This window comes from Dromaius novaehollandiae, chromosome 16 (genome assembly GCF_036370855.1).
Source record: "Dromaius novaehollandiae isolate bDroNov1 chromosome 16, bDroNov1.hap1, whole genome shotgun sequence".
NCBI lineage: Eukaryota > Metazoa > Chordata > Aves > Casuariiformes > Dromaiidae > Dromaius > Dromaius novaehollandiae.
This window is the reverse complement of record NC_088113.1, coordinates 1,999,537-2,023,995: the sequence shown is the minus strand read 5'-3', so window position 1 is coordinate 2,023,995 and position 24,459 is coordinate 1,999,537. Positions and strand designations below refer to the sequence as shown.

General features: G+C 47.6%; 1 protein-coding gene across 6 annotated transcripts in view; it reads left to right on the top strand.

Annotated features, from left to right (window-relative positions):
- Nucleotides 1-24,459, top strand: part of RALY (RALY heterogeneous nuclear ribonucleoprotein) — a 158,247-nt gene that overhangs the window by 38,909 nt on the left and 94,879 nt on the right. For 5 of the 6 annotated variants that reach the window (XM_064521272.1, XM_064521274.1, XM_064521273.1 and 2 more), the window contains exon 2: nt 18,726-18,816. The exons of the other annotated variant lie outside the window; for it this stretch is intronic. The gene's annotated coding sequence lies outside the window, so the exon portion shown is untranslated. The remainder of the gene's footprint in view (nt 1-18,725; nt 18,817-24,459) is intronic. 6 annotated transcript variants of the gene reach the window in all.

Sequence of the window (24,459 nt, the reverse complement as noted above, 5' to 3'; positions counted from 1 at the left end):
TATACTAGTTGTGAGCCAGTTAAGCCCCTTTTGAAGATCAGCAGGGCATTTTTAGTGTGGGTGGGTGAGACTGCAAAAGATAGGTTTGCCAGGTCTCCATGTCTGCTTATGGAAAAGATTGACAGGGCACAAACCCAACAGCAGATGACACCAGCTTGGGCTTCCCACCATGTTTTGGCCAAGTGCGGTGGCCAATGACAATGAGATACCATTTCTCTGGTAGCAGTAGACTGAGCCTCTCTTGGTTGCAGTTCAGAAGGTGACTTCTAGTACCAACACGGGCTTTTCTCCTGCAAGTGAAACTCTGTCTACATCTTTATATCAGAAGATTTGGGGGTAAATAATATGGCAAGTGAGTTATGTAGCATTTCTGTTGGTACAAGGCTAGATGAAATCAATTTTAAATTTAGAAATACTCCTTCAAGAAAGAGTGGATTTAGGGAAAAGCTCTATATTCAGATATGTCCAAAGAAGAATAATCGGATAATTTTTTTGTATTATCATTGTTTTATGTTACAGGGATATTTTTTTTCCAAGGTTTATCTTGGAATTAATAAACTCATCTCCTACAAAGCCTGTGGTACCTGGGGATCCATGAGAAAGAGGGAGGCTATTGCTGTAAAGAGAAGTGCTTGTTTTAGGCAGGGCAGTACCGAGATGAAGTGTAATAAGATGTTTTGACAGGAGGCCATGAGGGAACTCTGTTTCTCTCACATGCACACACAGGTCCAAGATATTTAAACACACACACACACACACACACACACACACACACACGTACGTATATATAGCTGTTCACTCTTTATCTGGATCTTAAGCAAATATCATGTTTGGAGGAGGAAAAAAGTCTTCTCTCCTCCATCTTGCTGATAGGATTTGATGGAAGGATGGAGGTACTTTCCTGGAAATGACCTTGGAGTAAGAAATATTTTTCTGAAGCTTTTTTTGTTTACTAATGCCAGAAGACAGCAAGAAACAAAACAAATCTATTTTTCCATCTTTTTGAAACCTCTAGCTGGCAGGGTTAACTTACTTGTATATCAGTAGGAATGCCAGTGGCTACTTGTTTTAAGCCTGATCCTTTCCAGGACACCTGTGTATTTCTTTCCTAAGGTCAAACCTAAAGAAATAAGTGCAAGCATTTCTGCTTCTATGGCAGCTTAGTGCCTGAGGTAGCTGTTCTGCCGCATCCCTTGGTCAGAACAAGTGTGCTGATGCTTAAACCCCAAATGGTTTTCCTCCTGGTAGGTGTTCATATTGGCAGGAGTTAGACATAAGGTCTGAGCACTAAAGCAACTAATGAAGAAGAGTGTGCCTGGATCTGCCCCTTGCACTGGTGTGTGTTGGGCAGTGACTCGAAGGATTGCAAGGCAGCAGCTGACTCAGGGAGTTGTGTCCCTCTCTTTCACAACCACCCATGGACAACCCCAAACAGAAGCTTTCCGGCTTTTTCCTGCAAACGGTTTTGTCCCATTACTTGGAAGGAGGAATCCATCCAACCCTCCTGCTCTGGTAGTTATCTTTATTGCATGAATCTGGCCATAAGTGGGCTATGACTATTTCTCCCTGTGTCAATCTGTCCTTTAACTCAAATAGTTTTCCTTCTGCCCTGGTGCTTACCCCCATGGAGAGCAGCCGGATCCCCTCTCAGCCTGTATTTGTTAGGCTGAAGAAGGCAAAAACATGCAACCACTTTCTGGATGAGATTGTTTTTTGGTTCTGGAATACGGAGCCACTATTTGTCCCTTCCCAGCTGGTGCAGCACTGCTGCTCTCCAGGGCGGCTGGGTCAGAGTCACCATAGTCTGCACACACATCTGCTGCTTGGCTCTTTTTTGAAAGCCTTTTAACCCATTAAGCTTGGCCCAGATGATTTTCAGTGCATTTTCAGAGAAACAGCAAAGTGGTATATCAATGCCCCCTTCATGTGTCCAAACCAAGGTTGAACCAGCCTAATCTAAAACCAAGGCTAAATCTCGAGGAGACAATTCCCCGGGGCATCTACCTGGAGCAGTTCTTTGGGGAGGGAGATATTAGCTGTGCTTGTTTCTTTATGCCGAGGAGGCATCTCAGCCCAGTCGGTAACTTGTGGTCATTTCTGATCAGCCAAAGATGACGTGCTCGGGCAGCGACTGCAAACTGCTGCTGGCACCATCCCACTGCAGTGAGCCTGCTTGGGGCCAAGGCCACCGGGGCTGGGGCCTCCTGTATGGCATGTGAAGTCGCTAGATCAAATTCCCTGGTTGCCCAAGTTGGCCAAAGTGAGTATCTTAGTAGCAGAAGAAAATACCAATAGGAACTGATTGTGGTATTTTCCACCTGATCCTCATGACTTCTGCCTCTTAGCCATGCAAAATCTGCCAAAAGTTAAGAATTATGCACACCATGTAAAGGCCTCAAAATCAGAGAGTTTGTTTTAGATTATCAGTCAGTTCTGGGAGCGACAGAGAAACCTGTCACAACATTATATAAACCCAGCCAAGCAACATTTTTTTCTACTGTGTGAAATAATTCAACAAATTTCTAATTACAGAAATCTAATTAAAGGCTGAATGTAACGACTATGCCTAATCATAATGATACACCCATTTCATTAAAAAAAGAAATTGCTTGTGTACGACAAGCCATCCAATTTAGTACTGAATTAATATATGCCTCTCTGCCTGGAACTGTGCAAGCACCAGCTCATGTGCCTGTCCCCAGGAGGTCTGCATGCCTGAGCCGATGCACGCAGCAGCGCATGCCTGGTCTTGTGTGTCCACGTTTCAATCTCTGGCTCTTCTCCAAGCAAGTTTTCAAGAGGCATCTGTGTAAGGTGGCAGGTGAGAAGAGATCCTCTCAAATGGCCGAAGGTCAGTCAACTTTGAGGGACTGTGAGGTATGATGCTGCAAAGAGCATGCCCGAGCATTGGGCTGCCACTTGGCTGGGGTCTAGCAGAGTATTTTCTTTCCAAAGTCCATGAATGGAAGAGCAGTAGATGCGCCTTTGCTTAATTTTCATTTCAGTTCTACTTGATGTTTTGGTTGGAGCTCTCAGACAGCAGTAGCACAAAAAATTATTTCCCCCAACTCAGTGGTCTTTTCTTCCAAGTTTTCAGCAAGCTGCAACAAAACCTAGAATGGACAGCATCTCTCTGATTAAAGCATGTTTTGTAAAACTCCTCAGATCAGCTTTTCCATAGAGGTGTGTCTGACATCAGCAGCAAGATAAAAGTAAATAACCACAGCAGCAGGCAACGGGCAGTAAACTAATACCAATCATGCTGCCCGTGTGCCAGGTAGCTTGTCAGGCCTCTACTGACTGATGCAATGGTCTATTGATTCTTCCTATCAGCCCTGATACAGTACCCACTTTTATAAGGGCCCTGGCAGCATTCATATCAGAAGGAGACAGTTTCTTAAAGCAAGACATGATCCTTAATCCATGCAATAGAGTATAAGTTGTAGAGGGAATGGACGTGCTTGTAGGCCTGAGTGGAGCTTTCTATTAATATTTTTCCAGTAGTTTATTGCTGAAATCACTCTTGCAAAAGCAACTTAGGCTTTATCCTTCCTGTAACTTTGCTCATGCATCTGAAAGTTTATCCTACAGCATGGAGGCTGAGCCCAAATTTCTGGCAGGCCTACAGTCCTTAGCCGGCAAGAATTCAAATGTCAGATGGGGAGCCAAATAAGGGACAGAGGGAATAATATCAGGGCAATGAGGTTAAATAGATATATAATTGATTTTTTCAGCACTGTTCTCGGGTGTAAATCCGTTAAGGTTAATGAAGGAAGGCAAATTAAATTGAGCAGCCCTTTATGGCAAGCTTAGCCTGGCATACAGCCTGCCTCAGAGCCTCCTCTTGGTGCTCCCCCAGTATTTGTGATGGCTACATCTTGTTATCAGCTTTTTGCTTGTTTACTCCAGCTGAAAGGAGCTGAGCTCTGTTTGCCACAACCGTCACAAGAAAACTACAGGTTATAAGCAAACCTCCCATCTTGCTTCTTTACTTAAGTACTTAGAAACATGGGTTCATCTGGGCTTGTTTCTGATCTACCTGTAGCTGCTTCATGGACCTGTGAAACATCTGCTCTGGTTATCTTGCAAAGCCCCAGAGACTAGTGGTTGGACAACTGAGCTAGATGACATTTTCACCCCTGCATTTCTCTGATTCCTTAAGAAGCCCTGCAGGGTGTTGCTATAAGTAGTGTCTTTTGGGTGAGGTGTCAAATATTTGTCACAGAAGTACCCGTGGCATTTTGGCAAGTGTCAGCTCTGGTGCCTGAATTAAATTCTGATGCAGATAATTATATCCTGCCTACCTTCCCCTGATTTCAACTGGTAACGTTTGATTAGTCTCCCTGTTCTGAGCGGGTGGGGAACAGATGTGTGCTGATAGCAGCTGCCTATCTCAGGTGGCATGGGAGGCTTATCCGCCGGGTTTATTAAAATGCTGTGGGACAAACGGTGATATTTTGGTTGGGATCATTCTCTGTGCACTGGAAGGTGCTCAGGTGATGCAGCCCACTCTGAGTCCTTAAGCATTAATATAACACAATAATATGCCAGGGAGCTTGGAGAAGTGCATGCACAGTAACGAGCGATTCTTACCTTGAAGTTCATCATGCAGGTGCAAGAGAGAAGGGGCTCAGCTCCGAGCTTTGGGGTCTTTTGTCCTTGTGGCTGTGGCTAAAGGCAGGGAGGAGGGAGGCCTACTGGACACTGGAGCAGAGGAACCCAGCAGGGTTTTTGAGAGAGGCGGGACTTGATACTAAGGTGTCCAAGGTGAGTTTGCTAGAGATGGAGAGCACCCAGGACAGGCTGTACCCTTCTCCCCCAGCACAAGCCAGTGCAGCCTGCTCTGCCCGCACAGTGGGCTCGTGTGCAGCCCAAAATCCAACTGTCTCAAGGTCTTTCAGAGGAAGAGGAAACACTCTCCCTGCTGGGATGCGTGGTGTCCATGCTCATGGGTACCTGCATCACGCTCTCATCCTGCCTCTCCTTTTGCTCAAAGTCCAGCCCCGGTGCTGGCACGCAGGAGCAGAGGTGAGCAGAGATGCATTTCTGAGCCCCGTGCTCACCCATCACCTTATGTCCAGACCGTACGTCATCCCAGCCCAGCCTGTCTCACTGCGTGCCGAAACACTAAAAGCATCAAAGCATCCTGTAGAGGACACCTCCCTGCTCCGCCAGCATGGGTCTGGTGCAGAGATGGCCAGGAGAAAGCCTTGACGACATCTCAAGTGGTAGGGATGCTTCACTGGTTTCTCTCCTGCTGTCCTCAAAGCTTGTGGGAAGGACACGTGTCTCATTACACAAACGGGTCCAAAGGTTCAGTCACCAACAGAAGGTCATTTGTCCTTTGAATCAATTATGCCTAGCGCTGTTAAATCATAGATGTCTGTCGTGGATAATAGATGATATCCTGTCCGTCCCCTGGCTGCTGATATATTGCTCCGTACAGCTAATTCAGCAGTCCCCTTTGCTGCTCATTTTCATGCCTTCAAGTGACCAGACTTCCAAGAGCTTCCTGAGTTCACCTAGTTCAGTGTTTACTGTTATAAATGGGCAGACAGTGAACCGGGATGCCTCCTATTCCCTGCCATGCCACAGCTGCTGCTTCCTGACACCTGCAGGCATCTGGCCCGTGGCACAGCGCTATTTAACCTTGTTAAATAAAACTTAGCAGATGTTACTGGAGGGAAGTACTCAGCCAAATGCCACTCCCCTGGGTCTCCTCTGAGCTTCTGTGCTCAGGCTTTCCTTGTGCTTGCTTGGGCTCCCTCTAAGAGCAAGACGGGAACAAAATCAGGCTGGGAAAGTTATAATTTATCGTGGCCTTTTGCAATACCTTCTCTCAGACTGGGAGGCCTTTGGGAAGAACACACACAGCTCTGCAGCCCAGTTTGACTTCAGTGAGGCCAGCCCAGCTACCCCTCATTTGTGCTGGTGTACACTGATGTGTGTGTGTACCAGCCACAGCAGTCAGGTGGGAGAGACTGAATTAAACCAGAGAAATCTGGAAAAGGTTTTTCGAAATGTGGGATGCACAAAGGGTCGGAGCAGCAGCGAGAAGGAGCCCTGAGGAGCTAGCGGGAGTAAAGTGGCCCAGACAGGGAACAGCTGCGGGGAAGCAGCAGAGCCCTGGGGAGAGCAGAGCCTCAGAGGAATGGAGGTTTCAGCTCAGCACTGGGCACAGGATGCGACCGGAGGGCCAAAGGGTCGGTCAGACCCGTCACTGAAAGCTGCTGTCCCTCACAGGCTCTCCAGACAAGTTGCTTTCCGCTCTGTGCCAATTGTAACAAAATACTGCTTCAAGCATCTTTGAGCCTTTCTGGTCTTTTGCAGCAAGGAGAGACCTTGGTGAAGACAGCTCCCAGGGCAGGGAAGGGCACAGGGCGAGGTGTAAGGCTAATGTTCGAGTGGCCTTGGTGGTCCCTGGCTGCTGTCTTGGGAGACTTTTCTTTTCCTGTATGGTTGAAGCTTGCTTCTGCCCCACCATGGGCATCCCGGAGCAGGTTAAGCCACCTGGGACATGGCCATTTTAGAGCTGGCTCAAGTACCATCCCCTTCCTGCGACCTGCCAGCCCTGTTGGCTTTAGCTTGGATGGTGCTGCTGTATTGCTTTGGGGCTGTGGATTATCTTTCCTCTGGACATCTGGCCTCTTGGGCTGATGAATAACTGAAAAAGGAGTGCAGCAGATGCACAGTGGCAGTCTTGCACGCAGGAGGCGTGCAGCATGTCTTATGGCACACGGGACGGTGACTGAGCCTCTGGGATAGATTTTCTGCTCGGATGCCACAAACTCCCTGCAGGTCTGTGAATGGACCACACAGAGGCTTGGACCCTGAGCTCAGGTATAGCAGAGGCAGTTGGGAAAAGCTTTTCCACCAGCTGGGCTGACCAGCAGCTCATGGGATTAATGCATCTGGTGAGAGCTGGGACTCGTAACGAAGTCCCTGGTGTCAAATCAGTGCAGTCGCCAACCAGAAGCAGTGATTTTCATGCTTTGCTATTTCACTGTGTTCCTGCACATTATCGTGCTTCGTGCAACAGCTAAAAATAATTAAAAGAAAGGCTTTGAGCCTGCAATGAGGGAAGGGGAAAGGGAACCGCTGTGTTTGGACAAGAGAAATTGGACTCCTACAGCTGGCAGGAGCCTGTCAGTCACGCAAGCAGCATGTGTGAGAAGGTTTCAGTCTCTCCGTGCTGGATAGTCACTGGCTCAATAAACAAACAGGCTCTGTTTTTGTCTTCAGTCACCCTACCAATGCCTCTTGCTAGCCTTGACTTTTTTGCTTGTCTCTATATTTTTAGCTGCAGGACACCCTGTCCCCGACCTTGGAGAGGACCTGAGTTTTCTCATACCTTTCTAAACATGTAAAGCCACCTCTCACCCTTTACCATGTCCACATTAAAAGAAAGGGAGGGTGTCAATAGAGGTTTTTCCACCTTTGCACCATTGTAACTAAACCGAGACCCCAAAGCATGAATCTGTTTGCCTGAGAGTTTATTTTACTTAGCTGTGTTGAATAAAAGTATTTGAGGAAGGATGGGGGAAGATTTTGTCCTCTCTGTGAGATCCAACTAAGTAATGGTGGAGGAGCACTTGTGTGCAGTGGTTAACCAGCTCAGTGGTTAAAAGGCAGGACCTTGCTGATGCTGAAGGCCAGGTATAGGCTGATGCTGCTGAATTAATTATTGTGCCAAAACCTGGCAGGTTCAGGGTGGAGCAGAGCTCTCTTCCCTGCTATATCTCATGAACCAGCCTTGCTTCTGATCTCGCGTTTTGCTCCTTATCACAGATTTCAGTGGCATCGCTTTGCATATATGGTGGCTTTGTCAAAGGCAGCGCCTGTCTGCTGCCTGCCTTGGAGGTCTGCAGCCCTAGATGTCCCATGTACTTATGCCAGAGGAATTTCATGGATTTTGTTCTTCATTCACTCTCCGCATGTTCAGGAATTGTGGAGAAACCCCTGTTTGCTTTGTTGTATTGGGAACGGGGGACTCGGTCGAATAGTAGTGTGACTTGGTTTAAAGTGTCCAGGCTTTTTTTGCGTTCTCCTAGTCTTCAAGTCCATGCTTTTGAATTACTTTTCATCCACTCAGGCCCTCTTTTCTCCTTTAATTCTAGCAAAAATCTCTGCAGAGAACTAAGGGGTGCAAAGTGTTTTACCCTTCTATCTCTTACCTCATTCATATGCAGAGAAGAAGAGAAAAATAATTGAATACATTCAGTAAAATGCAGTATTTCCGTGTATTTTCCTGAGAGAGGGAGGGAGTTTAGGAGTTTGGGAGTTTATTGTCTTTTATTTTGAGGTATAAAATGATTTAGCCCTGTGCAATATTAATGTCATTTTGAGTAAATGATGTAATGTTTTTCATTTTGCAAGTGCTGAACTGAGCACGTGTTGTACTGCGCTGCGGTTTTGGTCAGATTGCCTCACTGTTGCGGGCAGGACTCGGGAAGAGGAACGCCTTTTTTTGTTTGGCAAGTTAAATCCTTGCATTTATGCAGTCTTGCAAGCACTCCTCGTCCGAGCGCTTCCACGCTCCCAGGAGCGAAGGCGGACTGCGGCCGCGGGGGGCAAAACGCGGGCATGGCGGGGTGTAGCGGGCCGGAGCGCCGCGTTGGGGCAGACGCGGACGTGCTTTGCACAGCACGAGCGGGAGGCCTCCATCTCCGCGTGGCTGTTCCCCAGCGCCTGGGCAGGCAGACCAGCACCGCTGCGGGAGCCTGCTCCGGCACGTTTGGTGGTGATGGCTGGAGTCTGCCCTCCCTGTTCTCTGCCAAGAGAAGGTGGCTCTGCTTGTGCTGTTATTCCGCTGCAGATCATCACGGGAGAAGGCCCTGTGTGCTAGCCAAGTGACGAAACTTGGCCATCACCATGCCAGACACAGCTGACTTTCAATTGTTGGAGAAAAATGTATATATTTTGGGGTTCCTTAACAAGAAACTGCTGCTAGATTTGCACGGGCAGTAGTATCTGACCTTCCCGTGCAACTGGTGCTACCCAAGCTAATAATTTCCTATCCGTGTGCCAATCTGAGTAGCTGAGGTATTTTGTGTTTTTTACTGTCTATCTGCTGTGCCTGAATTAATGGAAAAATGGACTGAAACTAAGACAAGGGCACTGAAGGCAGGGAGTGACAAATTGGCTTCAGAGCACGGCAGCAGCAAGCACTGTCATGGGTTCACAGGTTGACCTTTATCTAAACAGAGCTGTATATAACAGATAAGAATATTTAACAATAATTAATGTCACATCAGCACAGAGAACAAAATGACTACATCAAACCGGCAAGAATTCCCCTGCAAGTTACTCAAAGGAGAAACGTCAGCTTCTTCGTATCTGCAGCCTGCCTTGTGCTGATGGTGCCGGAATTAGAAGGGAGGGCGTGTGAGTAAAGAAGCTATTAAAAATGATTTAGGGCCGGGATAATATATATATATAAATGAGCGAGAGAGACAGAATCAAGCAGAGCAGCGGCAGGCCTGCTGGACCAGAGTTGTGTAAAATCAAACACTAAACGGAGCTGCTAATTGGGTGCATAAACGTGTATAAAGCTATTATCTCCACCGTTGAAGTTTTGACAGGCGGCTTGTGGTGTTTTGCCTTTCGCCTCCACGCGGTCCTGCTACGCTGTGCTTCAGCAGACGGCTCTTGCCCTGGCAGGTTAGTCCGCGTTTGGATTTTCTAGATGGGGAGAATCGTCGCTGGCAGAGGGGGATGAAACGGTTCTCATTCTGGCTCCGAACTGGGGTCGTCTCCCTGCTTCCGCGGGCTGCGGAGCCCGGTACGGGGTCGCGCTAAGCTGGTGGATATATCTGCTGGGCTCGGTTGCCATCCATCCTAGCATGCAGCGTCGGTGTCGGGCAAGTGTTTTAAAGCACGTGGTTTAAGCTCTGTGGGATGTTTTTGTTCCTAGCAGAGCAGGGGAGAGCCTGCAGTCCCTAATTTAATATAAAAAACAATGACGGTCAGTGGCAGCCGTTCACCGGCAGTGGATTTCATCAGTCCAGATGACAAAACAAACTGCCTGAAAAGGACTTAACCCCATCCTGCCCTGCCTCCTCTGCCAGGACACGTCCCCAGCCCTGGGGCGTGAGGCCCGGGGCTGCCCAGAGCGCCCTGGGAGCCAGTGCCCCGTGCCCGGAGTGATCCCTGCTGGAGGCGTGGGGCAGAGCGCCCTGGGGCCCTTTGCCTGCCTGGGAGCCCTGTGTGCTTCACACCGTTATCATCCCGCCAGGAGATGCTGCACCGCAGCTTGAGGACTTTGCTTTAAGCAATTTGGTGAAGTCCCAGGGGAGAAGGGTGGTGCCAGCAGCCCCTGAGGGCCACCCCGTGCTGTGGGTCCAGCCTGTCCGTCTGGGAATGTCTCGCTGTGCGCAGCGTGTTGGAGAGCACACTGAGTGCACTCTGCTTGCCAGGACCGCGGAGGGGCATGGATGTAGTTTGCCAGGTGACGATGCCTCTGGCTTTGTTTTCTGTAAGATGGACAAGGTGCAGCAATTGCATGGAGCAGCCCACTGCCTCATCTGGACCTTCCCTGCGCTCGCACCAGGAAGCCCCGGCTATAGTCCTGAGGGACTGGCTACTCCTGGGTTTCAAAGACAGACAGGTGCAGTAATGAAGCTTTGTGGGTGGAGGAACAAGAGTTTATGAAAGTCAGTGGGGCAACTGGGGGGGGGGGGGCAGCAGGCCTCATCTCTCAGTGCTGGTGAGATTGCTCTATTCCTCCTCTCCTCTCCTCCTGCCCTGCCATCCCTGTCATCTTCGCTCCTGGGGCGAGACCCTCTCTGCTGGTGCTGCCTTTGCCTCCCCAGCACCACTGTCCACCCGGGCACAGGCTGATGCACCAGCAAGGTGAGGAGCGGAGGGTTTGGTATCTGCTCCCTCTCTTTGCACAGTCTGAGCTGTCACAGTGAGGCTGTGGCTGGGCACTGTGTGGACACTAGGACTGCTAAGCCAGAGCCAGACCGACTTAAACCTCTTGAAGAGGAGCAGGATAATGAGGGAGCAGCAGTAGCTCCCAAGACAGATGCGGTGTTCCTGGCAAGCCACTGCACGAGCAGCAGATCTTTGCTGGGGCTCTGGAGTCTGCCCTCTCCTGCCTTTGGCTGAGTCTGCAGCTGGCAACGAAAGGTCTCCTGTCCCATGCAGGGAGCAGGCAAGCGAGACCTGCCTTTGGCCTCCCATCACAGGCAGAGCAAACTCCCAAAGTAAAGAAATGGAGAGCTTACTCCTTGGCTGGCCCAGGCAGCCCCTCCAGGGCACCCCATGCCATGCTGTAGAAATATTTATTGCCAAAAAATGGCAGTGGGTGTTGGAAGCTGAGCACAGGATAATGGCCCACTGGAGAGCTGTGTGCGGGGAGGGGGTATGCACTTACCGGACGGTCTCTGCAGAAGTGCCCTGGACATGATTTTTCGTGGAATCTGGAGGTGAGAAATAAAGGGTCACTGGCAGAAGACCTCAGTCACCAGCCTTGTTAACACCATGTGACATTTAGTCAGACCTGAAGGGTGGTCCTTTCCTTGTCTTTAACGCTGGCCTCCTGATGCTGGCCTGGTGCTTCCTATGCTAGAGGGCTCCTGGGAACTGCATGTGTACCTGTTCCTCCCTGCCCTATCTCCCCCCCGTGTCGCCCCCCCCATCCCATGGTGCCATGATCAAGAGCATAAAGCCAGCTCCCTGATAACTGCCTGCAGAGCACATCCTGAGCTGCTCCAGCAAGTGTTTGACCCATGGTGCTAAGAAAAGTTTAAAGTTGTACTGCTGTAAAAAAAAGTAAAACAACCAAAGGATGGTGGATTGTTTTTCTGAGGGCCAGGTCCTGTGTTTCAATCTCAGATTGTGTTTCACTGAGGCCGCTGAGGGTGGTGAGGCATTTGGCTTATGTTAGGAAGAGTAGGCAAGAGTGTCTGGCCCAGACGTGGACTCCTCTGCAGCATGAGACAGGCAGAGGAGGCGTTTTGAAGCTGGGGTTTAGCATGTAGCCCTGTGCAGATTTCATAACTGGATTTTGGTTTCTTTCAAAGAAAAAAAAAAGAAAGGGTGTTTTCATATGAGACTTTGGTTTGCTGGTTTGATGTTTGGGGCAAGGGCTGTCCCCTGCCATACAGCATCTAGCGTGGTCAGGTCCTGAAGCATTTCACGTTGGACTTATTTCTGCAGCATGTTGCTGTGACAGCAGAAATCTGAACTCATCAGGTATGCTCCATCCTCCTCGACTGAAACTGGCTCTGCTGCCACCTGCTAGCTGAGACAGAGATCAGTGCCTCTCCGAGCCAGTTCAGAGCCTTCTGTTACACTCCAGCACAAGCAATCGGTATAATTCATGTAGCCTTGACTGTGGGAAATTACTCAGAAAGTTAACAAACTGATAAAAAGCTCAGCCCTGGACATAATGGGCTGCAGTCATCCTTGGCTTGTCCCCCTAAAGCCAGTGGTGATGTAAAGAAGCAAATATCTAGGGTTTGGGGTTTTTTTTTTTTTCTCTCTAATTGGGCCCTTGTGTCCATCATAATAGATATTTCTTAAACATTAATTTATCCACATGATCAACTGTGGGAAGCGTTATTAGCCTCAGTTAGTAGAGATGAGAGTGAGGCACAGAACTGGAGTCCAAGGTCATGAAGGGAGTCTGGGAAAGAGCCAGGAAATGATCCAGCTTCTCTTGAATTTCTAGCTGGTACCTTAAAGGCCAGTGCTCTCTGCAATCCCTTAACCCAACCTGCTGCCCTGCTGGTCACTAATTAGTGAAGAGCAGTTCCACTGATGCAGTAAGTAAGTGTCTGCTGTGCTCAGCCACTAAACAAACCTAGCCCAGGGTTGTGTGAGCAAGTGGAATGTCTGTTGATTCACTGAGGAGAAAATCTGCCATTAAAGGGTCACTGGAAGACTAAAGCCAAAGTGAAGTGTTGCTTTAAAATAACAAATTACGTTCTGAGACTGTGAATTTGCATCAGAATATAGAGGCAGGACTTTGACAACAGAAGGCACAACTACTGATTAAAGTGTTAACCCGTAGTTCCTCCCTGTTTATCTCCCCTGGCCTGAGGTGTAGAAGTGTGGCTTGTTAGAAAACCAATCAGTATTTAAATCCAGGGTGTTACCGATAGCATCTAGAGAAGCAAAAAGACTAGAGCTTTCTGCTTTGACTCAAGTTTCAGTCATCTTTTTTTCAGGAGAGATATAGAGTCATGTAAGACCGACTAAGCAAACAAATTGACCGTCTGGAAATGCTTACTCTCTACATTTCAGCTCTGAGCTGACCCAATCTGAGTTTACTTTGAAGTCAAACTGTTTAACTTATTCACATTTTTTGTCCATCTCTCTCAGCATATGGGTGTGACTTTTTCGCCCACAGACCTCAAAGTGCCCTGGAAGGCAGCTGAGTGCCATCACTGCCGTTGGGCAGAGGAGACCTGAGCCCCTGGTGCTCATGCCCGAGGAAATCCTAGTGCAGAGGAGAACCTCTGATGGGTCTGGCATTGGGCTTCCCCACATTGAAAGCCTCAGTGATGGAAACCAGTTTATAAAGCTTTGAGCCAACTGGCCTGCCCTAAATCCCATGGAGAATCTCTAACAGCGTGAAAGATAAATCCCAGGTCCTGGTTCCCTTATAACTACCCTGTGTTAGCAAACAACTCCCAATAAGCAGCTTAAACCACCTGCACAGCTCCCCTTGCTCTTCCTTGGTCCTGCTCTCTGCAGAGGATGCATTTAAGTTGACTTAGATTCTCAATATTAACCTGACAGAAGTATTTCATCACTTTGTTCCTTTCTCTGGGCTCTGGATCATGGAGAAAGGAGCTGGGTGACCTGAGGGAAAGCATAAACTCTTTCCCACTCTAACCACTTGAGTGCAAACTCTAAGCGCCTTGAGGTCATTTCCATAGTCACTCACTCCCGTCTCGCCTGCGAGCACAAGGGGATGCGTCAAATGGAGCCAGATGTTTTATACAGGAGGGTGAAAGGAGGCAAAGTGATACACAGAGAGGAAGAAGCAGGAGCAGCAGTTTTAGCACTACCATACTGGTGTCATGAAGGCAAGTGGCTGTGCTGATGTACTCCCACTCACATGTCCTCAGCACCATCAGCACTGCGAGAAAAGCAAAATACTCACACAAGGACTGTTGCTGCCTCAGCATATGATGCTGAAATTACCTTCTCTTCTTTTCAAACCACTTGGCTGCTTCAGAATGCCATTTCTTCTATCCCAGCTCAAAAGGAAAATTTTCTGAGAAGTTTGAGGGCACAAAACAAGGAGGAGACCAAATAGAAGATGAATTTTCGAGTTGCACTTTCAGATTCTTGCTGAGGCATAGTGTTGGTGTCAACCTTTTATATGTGCATCCTGCGCTGGTGCTATTTCACACCAGCTCCAAGCTTGTTTTTAAATGACAAATAATCATGACAGGTAGTGTAAAGATGAAGCTTCTTCCCCAGTTAAATTGCATTTTCTGACCCAGCTGGGGAGGAAACCACTGGAGAGCAAGATCTTTGGGTTTAATGAAGTAGAAAAATTCAGAGCTGATGTGGTATTCCCAGAATATTGTTCTTCTCTGTGATGCCCCAGGGACTGTTTCAGGTTGTCAGAAATCCAAAATGGAAAGATCTCAAGTTAGTTTGGGTGAGAGAGTGTCCAATCCATGATAGCTGCTCTTTGGAAATGCATATATCCCCACTGCAGCACTGGACTTTTCCTTCTTTACTTTTTCTGGAGTCCTGGATTCCTCTCACTACCAGTGCCAGTGCAGTGGGTTGCATTTGGCACGTGGGGAGAAGATGGGGCAGCACACGATGCTGCAGGCACATCAGGTGCAGGCCTCTTCACGCGAATGAGAAGAGCGCATCTCATGTTCTACATATGACGCGAGGCAGGTCTGAGTTTCCTTCATCTCGTGCATGAATGATGCCAACATGTGTCCAAACTCCCAAAATGGGCACAGACCTTCTGTTTGCAGACCCTAACTTTGGTGGGTAGCAACAGGTACAGATTTGTTGTTTTGGGGAAATTAAAAGATGGCATTTTTTCAAAGTGCTTGAATCGGTGTCAGTTTTGGGTGTGATTTCTGACTGGCTGGAAATGCTTGCTGACTTCGGCCACCTAAGCAAGGGGCAGACCTTTAAAAGAATAGCATGCCCAGCACAGTGAAGCGTGCACTGAAGCAGTATGCTTTTGACCAGGGGTGCACTGGCAGCCCTGGGGTACAGCCAGGCAATCTAAAGCCTACTGGGATGGAAGGGCATTCTGGAAAACTGATATTCGCAAGTAAATGCGTTTCCACAACAGTTTTCTGTGTGTGATCTTAGACTCGTTGTGTGCAGAGCCTCGTCGCCTTCCCTGCACGAGGTGGGAGGGTGAGCGTGGTGCCGTGGTGGGACTCCCTAATCTCTGAGCCCTTCAGCACCGAGAGCATGAGGTACCAATCTCACCAGTTCCCTTGGCTTCTTTATCAAAATTCAGCCCTTAGTGGCGAGTCCCCTGCCCTGAGGATGAGTTGTTGGGTTGTTAAGGGCCTATGATATATCTTAGTATCAATGCTGTTTCATCCTTTATTCCTTCCCCCGACTTCCTCTGAATGCCATCCAGTCCCAGTGATTCATTACCCTTCAGTGCGTTTTGCTTTTTGTTGGAGAATTTATATTTAATTTTTATACCCGTTATCATTCAGGGAGAGGAGAGAAATGCTTTGGGGGCCCAGAGTGAAAATAAAACAGCACACTTTAGTGCATTTCCTTTGTCTGAGAGGTTTTGTTGTGTTTTATCTGTAGTTTGGCAGGGTAGTTACCTCCCTCCTCCTTAATTTTTGAATTGCTCAGAATTGGTTGAAGTGATTCTAGAAAAATCGCAGGGTGGTAAACTACACTGATGAACTCCAGCCTTGCAAAGGCTGGAACCTGCTGCTCCCGCTGCCTCACTAGCTCACGCAGTAAAGAGCTCAGCAGAAGAGCAGGACGATTTGGCCTTTAATGCAGCTGTACCTTTGGGAAATGGGGAACTGTGGAGCAGCAGAGGTGGACTTGCTTTTCTTATCCCCCTTGGTCTTGCTAGTGGTGAGTTCTGTCTATGCCACCACCTCTTGTACACCTTCCATGTGAGGTTATGAGTCCATTTTATAGAACCCATCTGCATCTAACTTCACATCCTAAGGGGCACAAAGAGATGTAGTAATTTGGCCCTTGGTCTCAAAGAGGCACTAGGGCGTGTTGGAGCCAAGAACAGAACTCAGAGCTTTTGATGCTCTTTCCTACTCTGTGCACCTTTTCCTCTTGTACATCCCCTTCTCTCTCACGCTTTTGGATTGTTTTTATCGAAAAGGAAAGGAAGGCTTTAGGACCAAGGAAAGCACTTCTGCCCCTGTCAAGTGGGCTAGGTGAGACTGATTGCTGTAGTGGAGGGACTGAGGGTAGGGGAAGGCATTCAGAAGCTCATCCAAAACTCAGGCAAAGCCTCTGCCCCTCCTTCCTTGGTGGGACCTCCTGTAATTCTCCATCTGCCCCTGTTCTGTCCGAGTAATAGCAAAGAAGGAACACTCAGGGCTCTGGAAGGCGTGATCACAGCAGACCCGATACCCAGGCCACAAGCTGTTTGCTTTTCCAGGTCCCCAGTGTAACTAAGAGGTGCCAAGTTCGGCGCTCTGTTCAGACCCGTGTTGGCCTCAAGTTTTTCTTACTCCCCTCTTCTTCCACTTCCCTCCTGCACGGAAGCCTGTTCTCACGGCATTTCTGCACTGCTGTCGTTGATTCTGGTGCTTTACATATTCAGTTGAACTTCTACCAGATCTACGAGATCTCTGGAGAACCGTTAACCTGGAATGATGGGTCCGTTGAAATGGAAGGGAACTCAGGAAACAGCATTGGGAAGCTCATCTCCTCTGGACTCCTTCTTGGGTTCTTGGGTTACAGCAAATGTGGCTGCATGGCAAAGAGTCACCTATTTTAGCTGTTGTCACTGTGGTGGTTTTATTGTGTAGAGCTTTGAACCCCTGTGCAGGAAGGATTATTCCTTCAGCATACTGCCAAATGTGCGGAGGCTTCTGCTGTGACAGCCAGTGTGTGAACTCTGATCAGCTCATTAGATATGTTTGTCTTCTCTGTTGGTTAAAGCCCAGTGGTTCATTTCTCTGTGTCTTTGATCCTTTCTCTGTTTTAATTAAAGCTTCCTTCCAATCTGACCTCTTGCAATGCAATGCTGTAGAATAATTGAGGTTGAATTGAGCCTCTAATTATGGAGGCTCTCTCCTGACAGGCTGGGCAAATAACTAACCCTTCACCTTAACATGCATTATGACCGACAGAGCCCTGACTGCTTCTCATGTCCTGTCCATTGAATCAGGCAGCCTAGATATGCAAGTGTCTCACAAAGCAGGGTGAAAACATGTTGCTCTTTCAATAAAAAAGCCTTGGTTACTTAGGAAACGTTACCTGGAAGGCAAAAGGCAGTAATAATTTACTGATTGAAGAGGATTGAAAAAGAATAGCAAGAATCTTGCATTGATTTGTTGCCTGTTTTGTACATTTTCTCTAGCCCAAGGAAGCTGATTTGAGGGAATGGCAGATGGGTTTAAATCTCTGGATCTTGTTAATGGTTTAGGCACTGGATTGGGAGTATGGAGACTGGATCCAATTCCTGTAAACTCTGGGCTGTTTAGGCTCTGCACTCTTAGAGACAGTCCTTATCCCAGACCCTGGGGCTGGAGAGCACAGAGCACACAGGAGGTCTCAGCTACCTCCTGTCTGCTTGAGCACCAGCTCCTTGCCCCAGAGTTCTTGAGCGTGAGGGAGGATTTGGTGTGAATTTGGATGTAGAGGAGTGAGGAGTTGATGGGATGTAGATCCCACTTTTAAAGAAGTGGTTAGCCCAGTTCTTACAAGGTGCGAAAACATGCCCTGCTCTGTCTCAGCTAAAGACTTCATTGCAAGGAGGACAGCTTGGAAGCCTGATTGTGCAGCTGTTTCTGCACAGAAGCTTGTGCAGGCACCTGCATGTTGCCCAGCATAAAAATTGCCATAGAAAGTCTTTTAGCTGCCATTTCTGAACTGGAACTCCCTGGTTTAGTTTCTGCCTGGCAGGCCTCTCAAGGTGATAAATCAGTGCGTTGTGTGTAGCACAGCCAGGAATCTCAGCCTGTGGGAGGAAAGGGGAAGCACCTTAATGTAAAGGCCCAGGAGGAATCCTGGCAGTTCAGAGGGGACCCAGAGGAACACTGAACTGATTTAAATAAAAATATGGCAATTCAGTCAACAAAATGTTTCAATTCAAGTCAGCCTGACCCAAAGCAAAATTTTCATTTTCAACTTTTCACCACAAAAACTGAAAACCATAGCAAAGTTTACTATGGAATATTTCTATTGTCCCTCAGCAAATCCCAGCCATTGTAACCAAAAATTCCTGTCCACCTCTGTCTTATCAGTAACCTTGTCTTCTCTGCAAGCATCAGTAGTATTTTTCATGGGATTTCCTTAGCCTGAGGCAATCTGAACCAACACCCCACCAGCTATTCCAAGTATTCAGTCCTGTTAACAGAGCTGACTGTGTCTTCTGGTTTGAGCTACTCGCTAAGCAGCTCGGAGTCTTAGATCTGAAAGTCCTGAGTCTGATCCTTGCAGACAACCAGCCGGAGGCTCTTTTTTCCAATACAGAATACTCTTCTCTGCTGAGGATTAGAAAGTACTGGATTATCTGCTTATCACAACTGGCGAAAAACTCTGTGTCCTGATTCTTGTAGGGTGAAGCCAAGATCGTAGAGGGGTACTACATCTGCTCCCTGACCGGCGACAGGAAGGACTCTCAAACCCCAAGTGCCCATACCATTGCCAGTAAGTAACTGATTTTATCTTGTTTTATGTTTAGAAATGATAAGTGGTACTGCCAGGTCACTGTGTTTCCCTGCTGCTGTGGCTCTGCTGTGCATGGAAAAGCTAGACAGTGAGATTTGGGGCAGGAAGGACACCTCACTTGAGATGCAGAAGGGTGTGAGTGAGTTTCATTCTGGATTCAGGCTGCAGGCTTTCCCGCTGAGCCTGCTGAAAGTGGTCTTGCACTGGCCTGGGATGAGCGTTGGTGGAGCCAAAGGCTGGTGGATAGGCTGAGAATCTACCATTTGCTTATGGGCCGTGGGCTACAGAAGTTGGTGTACCTTAATCACACCCTGATGGGCAGATCTGTGGTCTTTTTGGATGTGGTGGGATTCAGCACATTTTAATTTCCAATTCATTGTTTACACTTATTGTACCCTAGATGTTTGCAGCATGTAGTAAGTGCGTGTGAATATGCTCATGACTTGTGGGTATTTTAGGGGGCAGACTCTGGTCTTGGCTTTCATGGTGCGCACCCCAGATAACCAAGTCAGCAGTACCCGACAGAAAGGGTGCTGTGGGGGCCATGGTTTCTGCTGTGTCCCCCGCAGAGCTGGCTGGGGAATGATGGCCAGGTGCAGCACGCAGACGGTTTAGCTCGTGTTCCCTTTGCAAACTGGGAAGGGCACTTGTCCAAGGGCAGTCAGACCATGTGCTTTACCTTCCCCCCTACCCAGGCTGGCCAGATAGGCAGGGCCAAAAGCACCCCTTAGAGGAAGAGCTTTCTGTGGAGGGTAGAACAGGGTTTGGGGGTCAGTTTGAGTGACACTGTGCCCCACGCATTAGGAAATGCTGGTCCAGGGATCCTTGTTGCTATTAGAAAGTTGCCGTGCTTTCTGAGCAGTGAAGGGGATGAAGTCCTGAGCTGGGACTCCGGTTGAATAAAACCTGGAGTTTGCATCAATGGAGAATGAATGAAGATTTCAGGACTTGATAGAAGTTTCTGGACTGTGTACAATGCATGATATGAATGTGGAGCAGTGTAATGTTTTCAACAGTGGTCTTTCCCCTCCAGTTCCCAGATAGGTGAATAAAAGCAGGTCCTGATTACCAGTTCTGCTGGGTTTATCGTCATGGTGTAACATGTTTGTTTTAATTCGTATTGTGGTTGAGCTTTTCCCTTGGGAACTTATGTATGAGAGAGAAAAAATAGATGTGACCAGGAGAAACAGCTTATTATATGGGTAGGAGCTGTGTTGTTGGTTGGTGCACCTCAGCAGATGCCATGTTCAGTAAATAAAGATCCGAGAGATTTATACTTTTCATCTTATTTAGAAACCTTATCCATGAAACTCCAACATAACAGAGGGGTAAAGATTCATCTGAACTTTTTGAAAGCCAGATTAGGAAACTGAAGGAGAATAGGAATTTGGGTCTGTTTATGGTTTATCTAAAAACATAAAATATTTTCCACCTCTAGTTTAGGGTACCGTCCCTTAGTAGCAATGAACATATCTTTACATGAAATAGGACTAAAACATTCTGACGTAGTTAAGCAAATGCACTGGCTAAAACCCTTCCCCTTCATGAATAGGAGAAATACTGTGCCCTAATTCTATAGATAGGATTTAACTCACCCAGCAAAATTATAGGATTCAGCATCATGGAAGAAATACTTTATTTTTTGAATGTTCAAGATATTTTCTAAAAGAACACTGCCAGCAGTTTTTTAGTTTTGCTTTGGCCACTGGCATGTTAAACACTGCTGTAAACAGTGGAGCCTTCTCTTCCCATAGGGCATTTGTTGTACCTGGGTACTGCTGCGCTATCCCCTAACAGGAAGAAAGTGTCTTATATGCTGTGTGCCACGACTGTAGAGCTCGAACTGCAGTGGTTCCTTCAACTGGCTAGTTCTTTCCTTTCACAGGACTTTTGAACTCTTGAACTGTGCTGGTTGATTCTTCTCTTTTTCATTTTTCACTCTTCCCCTCAAATTATTGGTAGCTCGCAGAGCAGGAGCTGATTCCAGAGGGGGCCGTGAAACCACCAATTTCTTGCGGGATACTGAAAAAGCTGTGAAAATATCTATTATTCAGGCAATTTGAGAAGGACATTGAAGGTAACTTTGGAGATGAAAATGCACATTATTCCAGCAATGCAGGAAAAGTGACAGAAATACCTCTTACTGGGTTGACCCATACGAGGTTGGAAGTGTCCCATAGTGGGAGGACATAGAGCAGACTGCAAGGGGTTAGATAGCTCAGTAAAAACCGCATGGATGAAATTTTGTGTCTGTCTTCTTAGAAGCAGCCAGTGTTGCGGAGTGCCATCAATGTGTCTAATCACAAATAAATCCAGACTCTAATCACTTGTTCAGGTCATTTATCAGCCGTGGCCGTTCCTGTCCTTCCAGGATTAGGACAGCACTCTGTAGCAGAGTAAGCTGCGATCTGGTAGTGACCTTCTTAGCATCTCTGTGGGCCAAGGAAGGAAGCGATGTAACAGGTTTCTTAATTTAGAAAAGACTGCGCAGGTCAAAAGGAAGTTGCAGGTGTCAGTGCTGAGCACAGCCGCAGGAGAGGCACTGTGCACTCCCCGATGCCGGCGCGGTGCTGTTCTGGTTGACGACAGCAGTATCTGGTACGGTGGAGGTAGCAAGATATAAACATTTCCTTGATAAAGTTGCATGGTCAAATCTAAAAAAGTTTAACTGTAGGACAGAATTATGCTCCTTGCCTACAATATTTTTGTCAAGGAAACAAACGTGCAGTAAGGTAACAGATGTATCTGGAGTGACTACAAAGCTGTAATTCTTTCCAGGGCTCTACAGGTGTCGTAAACCATGAGAAAACAACTTCAGCACTTTAGGAACAGAAGTACTGTGCAAAGGCTTGAGAGTGAATTTAGCCTTCGGTTGGCTCCTGGGGCTGTTATTTATAACACGTATATTGCAACTCTAACACTTCAACAAGAATGGGCAAGTACATCGTACGTCGTCCATCTGGCTGTCTCTAGGCAGAGACTGGCCTCAGCCTTTACGGGTTGTTTGCTTTCATTTTATTTTTATTTCTCTGTAGGTAATTATAATCAGATTAGGTGATTTCTGCAGTGTGGATTCTGATGTGTGTATGCACAAGTTCTTTTTATAATTTAAGGAAATTATTGAATGTGGTTACCTCATCAGCATCATCACTTCCCAGTGTAGGGATTTAGATGGAGGAGCTCTGCAGGTGAAGATGAGTTGTCGAGTAGCTCAGAGCAGGGTGCGGGGTGCTTGGCATACTGAGCTCCATGAGTTCCTGACCATGGACAAAGAGTCTTCTCGGTGAAACGCAGGTGTTTGTAGTGAGCCTCAGTTGTCCCCAGTGGTTTTTGTGTTGCTGAAAACCTCAAAGGAAGGGAGAAGAAATCCAAACAATTAAAACTACCCTTAGAAAATTCCCAGTAGATAAAACAAAGCTTACAGTTTTATTTAGCAAGGAAAGGGGAAAAAAAGCTTCAGAGCTATCGTTGCTATCTCCTGCATGGACCTAGCAGCAAGACTGATTGCCAGTGACTGAAATGGAGGTGCAGAATTTATGGTGTGGCACTCATTCCTACCGTCCCCTCTGCAGATGGCTGTACTGGGACATGCATGCTGTCATCCGCTTAAGATGCGGACTGTTTAGTCAAAATAGATCTGTGTAAAATACAGAAAAAAGAGACCCCATCTAGGCAAACGTAAGAAGTGGAGGAAGGGCTAACTGGTTAAAAAGCTGCTGGGGAGCTGAACTCAGGGTCTGGCACGCACGTGTTGTCTCCTCATGGACCTAGCAACCCCAGTCTGCCCTGCAAAACGAGCAGGGAGTGTGAGGATAACTAGATTCAAGTGTGCACGCTCCTGGTGTGCTCCAGCAGTCGTAGCCTTGAGACCAGCCAAGCAGGGAGGATCTCAGCCCTTCCTCCTGATGCCCTGGGAATCCTGGCTAATCTACAGAGTTTTTCTTTTGCTAGGTTGTAGGCTCAGTGTGGTGAGGTGCCATATGACATAAGAACATGATTAACATTTTAGCACTGAAAAAAATTCTGTTTAAGCTTACGTTTTCTATCCTCTCTCATTATTTATATTGCCTAAGTCCAGATTTCCTGCTGGCTTGCAGGAGTTGTCATTCTAAGTATGTATGATTCTGATGAGACAGTATGAGGAATTTAAACACGGATAATCTGAATGATGGGGAAGGGAGGGTAGCAGGTGATTTGTGTGATTCATGCTAGCTCGTTCCCGTACCACATATTCCACTCACCGAGTTCATAAGAAATAGGAGTTTTCAGCAGGGACCTGTTGCGGTCCGTGCCATGCTGCCTGGGAAGCTGGAGGTGAGGAACGCTTTGGGAAATCCCCCTCCGGGTGCATCACTGTGGGTTGCACTCCCTGTATCACCTCATTTACAACTCCCGGGTTTGAAATTCTCCAGAACAATTCCTTGCCTCCACATTTTTTGGGTTGTTGTAGGAATGAGAGCGCGACATCTATGCAGACCCTGCTGGTGCTCCCAGGTCTCAGCGCGGTGATGAGGCTGATGGCAAGCTGGCCAGAGAAGGCTGAAATGTAATCAAGTCTGTGTGCTTTCACCTCTGATAAAAAGCATGAGCAGCCCTCCTCGGGCCCAAGTAGTATGAGGAACCCAGTCCCATTCCAAGGGCTTTCCAAAGCAGGTCTCAAATTGAGTGGCTTTGGCCTTTTTCCCTTTTTCTTCCTTTTTTCCCCTAGTTTCTGCAGGATATAAACATACATATTTCATTTCAGCACTCAAGACTATCAGGTAGGGGTTGAGAGACCTGCTCACGCTCTGCAGAGTGGCTTGGGTTTACTCTTCAAGGCCTCAAAATTCAGTCTTGATGTTCAGCCAGTTACTCTTCTAGGACTCAGAAATGAGCCCCGATTGACTTTTCTGCGTGTTTCTCCCTCTTTTTCCCCACGAGCAGTGGGAAGGCGGTGTGTGGGCTGGGGCAGGCTGAGTGGCTGTGAGCCAGAGGTCAAGGGGGTGCAGGAAAGCAGTCGGAGCTGTGGAGAATGGGACCAAATTCCCTGGAAAGCTAAAGCGCCCTAATCTCTATCTACAATAAGTAAATGCAAAGGCCCAGGTAAAATCCTTTCTAGGTAGACTCTGTGGAGTGATTGCCCATGTATCTGTGCTGGAAATAATCTAATGAAAAGTGCAATATTTCTAAGCAATTGGCTGGAGGATGTTTCCAGGCAGCTAGCTGGTTTGGAACATGTTTTCGCCTTGAATAGGTTTTTGCTCATCTGGTGAAACCGGGCTGCGGAGCCTGCCTGGCGAACGCAAAAGCGAGCAGAGCGCTCTCGTAGCTCAGGGGCTCTGGCCCGTGACCACTCTCTGTGCCGAAGCACACAAGTTGTAAGCTGGTAAAGGCATGTTCTTGGCACTAAACCTGTCTTTAATTTGTTTATTTGTCGTGTAAGCAGAGCACATTGGAGGTTGTTTTGCTGGAAGACAATTAGGATTCATTTAGCACATTGCAAACACAAGGAGCGCTGCCTGCAAAGCTCAGACCCTGGTTTCAGTCAGCTTGGAAATCCTCCAGCGGGAAGCTGGTCCCTCCTTTTCCCGCTGCAGGTATTCTACCTATGCAGAGCTGAGCTCAGCTGGCTTTGAGTGGGAA